Consider the following 8,513-nt stretch of genomic DNA (forward strand, 5'->3'; position numbering starts at 1 on the left):
TTCCGTTCTACCTTAGGCCGGGCGCATATCTCTTAGATCTCCCAACAGAATCTTCGTGGTATAAGCTAGATAGATGGCGGCATTCATGGGGATCCGGAAAGTCTAACCTTGTCTGTGGTATTCCGAGTAGGATTCCGGTATTGAATGACTGTGACGAGCTTCAAACTCCTGAAGGCTGGGCGTTGGTGACAGACGCAAAAGAATCAATGGATTCTATTCCAACCTGATTGAGAACCGACAGATGATTAGCCATGCTGTGACAGAGCATTTGGACCATTTTCACTGAGAGGATGGGATGTAGCTATCAACAAGGGTGATGCCTCCAGACGATTAGCCGTGCAGTGACAGCGCATAGGACCATTTTCCCGAGAGGATTAAAAGTAGCCATTGATGATGGTGATGCCCTACATACAGCTTGCCATGAAAAGGAGTAAGAAGGATTGGATGAATGTAATAAGAAAGTAGAAATACAAGAGGAGCACAGCATCTCCATACGCCTATCTGAAATTCCCACTATTGATTCACATAAGTATTTCTATCCCTTTTTATTTTCTATTTATTATTAATTTTCGAAACCCATAACCATTTAATCTGCCTAACTGAGATTTACAAGGTAACCATAGCTTGCTTCATACCAACAATCTCTGTGGGATCGACCCTTACTCACGTAAGGTATTACTTGGACGACCCAGTACACTTGCTGGTTAGTTGAACGGAGTTGTGTCCACACATAGGTGCCATAATAATGATTCCATACAACAACAAAGAATACTACATTGATGTGATCACAATTTCGTCCACCAAGTTTTTGGCACCGTTGCCGGGGATTGTTCGAGTATGGACAACTGACGGTTCATCTTGTTGCTCAGATTAGGTAATTTTCTTTTCAAAAATCTTTTTCAAAATTTTTCTTTTCTTTTTCGTTTTTCCAAACTTTATTTTTGAAAAAAATTAATAAAAATCCAAAAAAATCATAAAATCATAAAAACCAAAAATATTTTGTGTTTCTTGTTTGAGTTTTGAGTCAATCTTTAAGTTTGGTGTCAATTGCATGTTTTAAAATTTTTTTTTGCATTTTTTCGAAAATTCCATGCATTCATAGTGTTCTTCATGATCTTCAAGTTTTTCTTGATAAGTCTTCTTGTTTGATCTTGATGTTTTCTTGCTTTGTGTTGTTTGTTGTTTTTTATATGCATTTTTTGTTTGTTAGAGTCCATGCATTAAAGATTTTTAAGTTTGGTGTCTTGCATGTTTTCTTTGCATCAAAAATCTTTCAAAATTATGTTCTTGATGTTCATCATGATCTTCAAAGTGTTCTTGGTGTTCATCTTGACATTCATAGTGTTCTTGCATGTATTATGTGTTTTGATCCAAAATTTTCATATTTTGGGTCATTATTATGTTTTTCTGTCTCATCCTTAAAAAAAATTCAAAAATCAAAAGTATATCTTTTCCTTTTTTCTCTCCAAATTTTTGAAATTTTGGGTTGACTTGGTCAAAAATTTTTAAAATTAGTTGTTTCTTACAAGTCAAGTCAAATTTTCAATTTTAAAAATCTTATCTTTTCAAAATCTTTTTCAAAAATTATATCTTTTCCAATTTTTCCTCTTTTTCGAAAATTTCAAAAATCTTTTTCAAAATCTTTTTCTTATCTTTATATCAAATTTTCGAAAATTAGCTAACAATTAATGTGATTGATTCAAAAATTTGAAGTTTGTTACTTGCTTGTTAAGAAAGGTTCAATCTTTAAGTTCTAGAATCTTATCTTTTAGTTTCTTGTTAGTAATTAATTTTAATTTAAAAATTAAATCTTTTTCAAACATATCTTATCTTTTTCAAAATTTTATCTTTTTCAAAAATTTGATTTTAAAATATCTTATCTAACTTCTTATCTTCTTATCTTTTTAAAATTTGATTTTAATATCTTTTTCAACTAACTATTTGACTTTTTGTTTGTTTCTTATCTTTTTCAAAACCACCTAACTACTTTTCCCTCTCTAAACTTTCGAAAATATCTCACTTTTTTTTCAAAAATTCTTTTTGTTCTAAATTTTAATTTTAATTATATCTTATCTTTAATTTTCAAAAATTACTAACCTCTTTTTCAAATTAATTTCAAATTTTTCTATCCCTTCTCACTTATTCTATTTAATTATTTAATTACTAACACTTCTCTTACCTCTCTTCATCTAAATATCCGAACCCACTCTTCTACATTCTTCTCCCCTTTCTTCTTCTACTAACATAAAGGAATCTCTATACTGTGACATAGAGGATTCCTCTTCTTTTCTTGTTTTCTTCTCTTTCATATGAGCAGGAACAAGGAAAAAGGCACTCTTGTTGAAATCGATCCAGAACCTAAAAGGACTCTGAAGGGAAAATTAAGAGAAGCTAAGTTACAATAATCTAAAGGTAACCTTTCAGAAACATTAGAACAAGAGAAGGAGATGGCAGCCGAAAATAATAATAATGTAAGGAGAATGCTTGGTGACTTCACAAAGCCAACGTCCAAATTTGATGGAAGAAGCATCTCCATTCCTGCCATTGGAGCCAATAATTTTGAGCTTAAGCCTCAACTAGTTGCTTTAATGCAATAGAACTGCAAGTTTTATGGACTTCCATCTGAAGATCCTTACCAGTTTTTAACTGAGTTCTTGCAGATTTGTGAGACTGTTAAGACGAATGGAGTTGATCCTGAAGTCTACAGACTCATGCTTTTCCCTTTTGCTGTAAGAGACAGAGCTAGAATATGGTTGGATTCACAACCTAAGGATAGCCTGGACTCCTGGGATAAGCTGGTCATGACCTTCTTGGATAAATTCTTTCCTCCTCAAAAGCTGAGCAAGCTTAGAGTGGATGTTCAGACCTTCAAACAAAAAGATGGTGAATCCCTTTATGAAGCTTGAAAAAGATACAAGCAGCTGACCAAAAGATGTCCATCTAACATATTTTCAGAATAGACCATATTAGATATATTCTAGAGAAAATTTCACTCCCCTCCCCTGTGAGATGCTAAAATAACACTCCCCTCCCCTCTATTTTATAAATGTACATTTCCTTCCCTTCTAACTTTTAAAAAACCTCATTTTTAATCCATTTTAAACTTTTTGTGTTAACTAATGTTAACTTTATCCATTTTTTAAGAAAAAAAATTATTTTTTAAAAAAATTCATTAGCAAAAATTTTATTTTTTATTATTAAATCTTGCTTAATAAAATATTCTTTAATAAATTATTTTTTTATTGATTAAATTGTATTTTTAAAAAATTTAATAATTATGTTATTTTTTTAAATACCCTTTAATAATTTTTTAATTATTAAATTATAATTTTACCAAAATTTTTGTTAACAATTTGTTTATATTTTACTATTAATTTTTCGATATCTATATATTATTTTAACATTAAATAAAAAATTTTATTAAGATTATTTTTCAATATCAATAAATATTAATTGTTATACATATTACTAGTGGTAAGATTTTTTTATTTAATATTAAAATAATATATATTAATATAAAAAAATTAATAGTAAATATAAAAATAATTGTTAACAAAAATTTTAGTAAAATCACAATTTAATAATTAAAAAATTATTGAAAAATAGGTATCTTAGAAAAAAATAATTTAATTATTAATTTTTTTGAAAATATTTCGTTAAAAATACAATTTAATTAATAAAAGAATAATTTATTAAAGGATATTTTGGTAAGCAAAATTTAATGATAAAAAATAAAATTTTTGTTAATGGATATTTTTTCAAAAAATAATTTATTTTTTTTTCATAAAAAATGGATAAAGTTAACATTATTAACACAAAAAATTTAAAATGGATTAAAGAGGAGGTTTTTTAAAAGTTAAAAGGGAGGAAAATGTACATTTATAAAATAGAAGGGAGGGGAGTGACATTTTAGCATCTCGCAGGGGAGGGGAGTGGCATTTTCTCTATATTCTATTATGGTCTATCTGAATTTTCGAAAATGTCATTGGACCATTCTGCAGGTGGATCCATTCACCTAAAGAAAACGCCTGAAGAGGCTCAAGAACTCATTGACATGGTTACAAATAACCAGTTCATGTACACTTCTGAGAGAAATTCCGTGAATAATGGGACACCTCAGAGGAAGGGAGTTCTTGAAATTGATGCTCTGAATGCCATATTGGCTCAGAATAAAGTGTTGACTCAGCAAGTCAGCATGATCTCTCAAGGTCTGAATGGATGGCAAAACGCATCCAACAGTACTAAAGAGGCAGCTTCTGAAGAAGCTTATGATCCTGAGAACCCTGCCATGGCAGAGGTTAATTACATGGGTGAACCTTATGGAAACACCTATAACTCATCATGGAGAAATCATCCAAATTTCTCTTGGAAGGATCAACAAAAGCCTCAACAAGGCTTTAACAATAGTGGATGCAATAGGCTGAGCAATAGCAAGCCTTTTCCATCATCTTCTCAGCAACAGACAGAGAATTCTGAACAAAACACTTCTAATTTAGCCAATCTAGTCTCTGGTCTGTCAAAGGTCACTTTCAGTTTCATGAGTGAAACAAGATCCTCCATCAGAAATCTGGAGGCACAAGTGGGCCAGCTGAGTAAGAAAGTCATTGAAACTCCTCCCAGTATTCTTCCAAGCAATACAGAAGAGAATCCAAAAGGAGAGTGCAAGGCCATTGATATAATCAATATGGCCGAATGCACAAGGGAGGAGGAGGACGAAAATCCTAGTGAGGAAGACCTCCTGGGACGTCCTTCAAGCAAGAAGGAGTTTCCTGTTAAGGATCCAAAGGAATCTGAGGCTCATATAGAGACCATAGAGATTTCATTAAATCTCCTTCTGCCATTCATGAGCTCTGAAGACTATTCTTCCTCTGAAGATGATGAAGATGTGACTGAAGAGCAAGTTGCTCAATATTTAGGAGCTATCATGAAGCTGAATGCCAAGTTGTTTGGTAATGAAACTTGGGAAAGTGAACCTCCTTTGCTCATTAGTGAACTGGATACCTGGATTCAGCAAATTTTACCTCAAAAGAGACAAGATCCTGGCAAGTTCTTAATACCTTGTACCATAGGCACCATGACCTTTGAAAAAGCTCTATGTGATCTAGGGTCAGGGATAAATCTTATGCCACTCTCTGTAATGGAGAAGCTAGGGATCATTGAGGTACAACCTGCCTTGTTCTCATTACAACTGGCAGACAAATCATTGAGACAAGCTTATGGAATAGTAGAGGACGTGTTAGTAAAGGTTGAAGGCCTTTACATCCCTGCTGATTTCATAATCTTAGACACTAGGAAGGAAGAGGATGAGTGCATCATCCTTGGAAGACCTTTCCTAGCCACAGCAGGAGCTGTGATAGATGTCAACAGAGGTGAATTAGTCCTTCAATTAAATGGGGACTACCTTGTGTTTAAGGCACATGGCCATCCCTCTGTGACAAAAGAGAGTATGCATGAAGAGCTTCTCTCAGTTCAGAGTCAAGAAGAGCCCCCACAGTCAAACTCTAAGTTTGGTGTTGGGAGGCCACAACCAAACACTAAGTTTGGTGTTAAGACCCCATATCCAAACTCTAAGTTTGGTGTTGGGACTATACAACATTGACCTGATCACCTTTGTGGCTCCATGAGAGCCCATTGTCAAGCTATTGACATTAAAGAAGCGCTTGTTGGGAGGCAACCCAATTTTATTTATCTAATTTTTATTTTATTTTATTTATTGTTATTTTGTGTTTTATTAGGTACATGATCATGAGGAGTCACGAAAAAAATACAAAAATTAAAAACAGAATCAAAAACAGTAGAAGAAAAATCACACCCTGGAGGAAGCACAGGCTGGCGTTCAACGCCAGTAAGGAGCATGATGAGCGGATAATTTATATGCTTTTTGGCATTGTTTTTAGTATGTTTTTAGTACATTTTAGTTAGTTTCTATTATATTTTTATTATTTTTTATTTAAAATTCACTTTTCTGGGCTTTACTATGAGTTTGTGTGTTTTTCTGTGATTTCAGGTATTTTCTGGCTGAAATTGAGGGACCTGAGCAAAAATCTGATTCAGAGGCTGAAAAGGACTGCAGATGCTGTTGGATTCTGACCTCCCTGCACTCGAAGTGGATTTTCTGGAGCTACAGAAGCCCAATTGGCGTGCTCTCAACGGCGTTGGAAAGTATACATCCTGGGCTTTCCAGCAATGTATAATAGTCCATACTTTGTTCGAGATTTGACGGCCCAAACTGGCGTTGCAAATCAGCTTCAGAATTTCCGGCGTTTAACGCCGGAACTGGCATAAAAATTGGAGTTAAACGCCCAAACTATCATAAAAGCTGGCGTTTAACTCCAGAAAAAGTCTCTACACATGGAAGCTTCAATGCTCAGCCCAAGCACACACCAAGTGGACCCCGGAAGTGGATTTTTACGTCATTACTCATTTCTGTATACCCTAGGTTACTAGTTCACTATTAATAGGATCTTTTGACATTGTATCTGTACCTCATGACACATTACACGTTTCTGATTGTATCTTCTATGGCATGAGTCTCTAAACCCCATGGTTGGGGGTGAGGAGCTCTGCTGTGTCTCGATGGATTAATGCAATTACTACTGTTTTTCATTCAATCACGCTTGTTTCTATTCCAAGATATCACTTGTTCCTAAACTTGATGAATGTGATGATCTGTGACACTCATCATCATTCTCACCTATGAACGTGTGCCTGACAACCACCTCCGTTCTACCTTAGATTGAGTAGATATCTCTTGGATTCCTTAATTAGAATCTTCGTGGTATAAGCTAGAATTGATGGCGGCATTCAAGAGAATCCGGAAGGTCTAAACCTTGTCTGTGGTATTCTGAGTAGGATTCAATGATTGAATGACTGTGACGAGCTTCAAACTCTTGAAGGCTGGGCGTTAGTGACAGACGTAAAAGAATCACTGGATTCTATTCCAACCTAATTGAGAACCGACAGATGATTAGCCGTGCTGTGACAGAGTGCGTTGAACATTTTCACTGAGAGGATGGGAGGTAGCCATTGACAACGGTGAACCCTACATACAGCTTGCCATGGAAGGAGCCTTGCGTGCATGAAGAAGACAGTAGGAAAGCAGAGATTCAGAAGATAGAGCATCTCCAAAACCTCAACCTGTTCTCCATTACTGCAAAACAAGTACTTATTTCATGTTCTTTTACTTTTCACAATCAAACCTGATAATTATTGATATCCTGACTAAGAGTTACAAGATAACCATAGCTTGCTTCAAGCCGACAATCTCCGTGGGATCGACCCTTACTCACGTAAGGTATTACTTGGACGACCCAGTGCACTTGCTGGTTAGTTGTGCGGAATTGCAAAAGTGTGATTGTAATTTCGTGCACCAAGTTTTTGGCGCCGTTGCCGGGGATTGTTCGAGTTTGGACAACTGACGGTTTATCTTGTTGCTTAGATTAGGACTGTTTTGTTTTTGTTGGTTTAGAGTCTTTTAGTTGAGAGTAGTTTTATATTTTTAGTTTGGTGTTCATCTTGAACTTCAAAGTGTTCTTGGTGACATTCAAAGTTTTCTTGTTTGTTCTCTTTGTTTTGATTCAAAACTTTTAAGTTTAGTGTCATTTTGTTGTTTTTCTCTTCCCTCGTTAAAATTCAAAAATAAAAAAATATCTTTTCCTTGTTTTACTCATAATTTTCGAAATTCTACATTAATTTAGTCAAGGGTTTTCAAAATCATATCTTTTTAATTAATTAATTAATTTAGTTTTCAATTTGCTTTGATTTTATTCTCTTTTGGTTTTCGAATTTTTATTTTATTTTCCATTTTATTCCATTTTATTATTTTCGGTTACTTTTAATTAAAATATAAAAAATATTTTGCTTTACTTGTGAATTCATATCATATTCCCTTTCTCCATCATGGACCTAAGTGGAATTGAACAGTCCAGAAGGACTCTGGGGTCATATGCTAACCCCATTACAGCTGCATATGGGAGTAGCATCTGTATACCTCCCATTAAAGCAAGCAGCTTTGAGCTAAATCCTCAACTCATTATCATGGTGCAGCAAAATTGCTAGTATTCCGGTCTTCCACAGGAAGAACCTACTGAGTTTCTGGCACAATTTTTGCAAATTGCTGACCACAGTACGTGATAAAGAGGTGGATCAGGATGTCTACAGACTATTACTGTTTCCATTTGCTGTAAAAGATCAAGCTAAGAGGTGGTTGAATAACCAACCCACAGCAAGCATAAAGACATGGAAACAGTTGTCAGACAAATTCCTGAATCAATTTTACCCTCCAAAAAGGATGACGCAGCTAAGGCTGGACATCCAAGGCTTTAAACGAGAGGATAATGAATCCCTTTATAATGCCTGGGAGAGGTATAGAGGTATGCTAAGAAAATGCCCCTCTGAAATGTTTTCAGAGTGGGTACAATTAGACATCTTTTACTATGGGCTTACAGAAAAAGCTCAGATGTCTCTAGACCACTCAGCTGGTGGATCTATACATATGAGGAAGACCATTGAAG

This window comes from Arachis stenosperma, chromosome 2 (genome assembly GCF_014773155.1).
Source record: "Arachis stenosperma cultivar V10309 chromosome 2, arast.V10309.gnm1.PFL2, whole genome shotgun sequence".
NCBI lineage: Eukaryota > Viridiplantae > Streptophyta > Magnoliopsida > Fabales > Fabaceae > Arachis > Arachis stenosperma.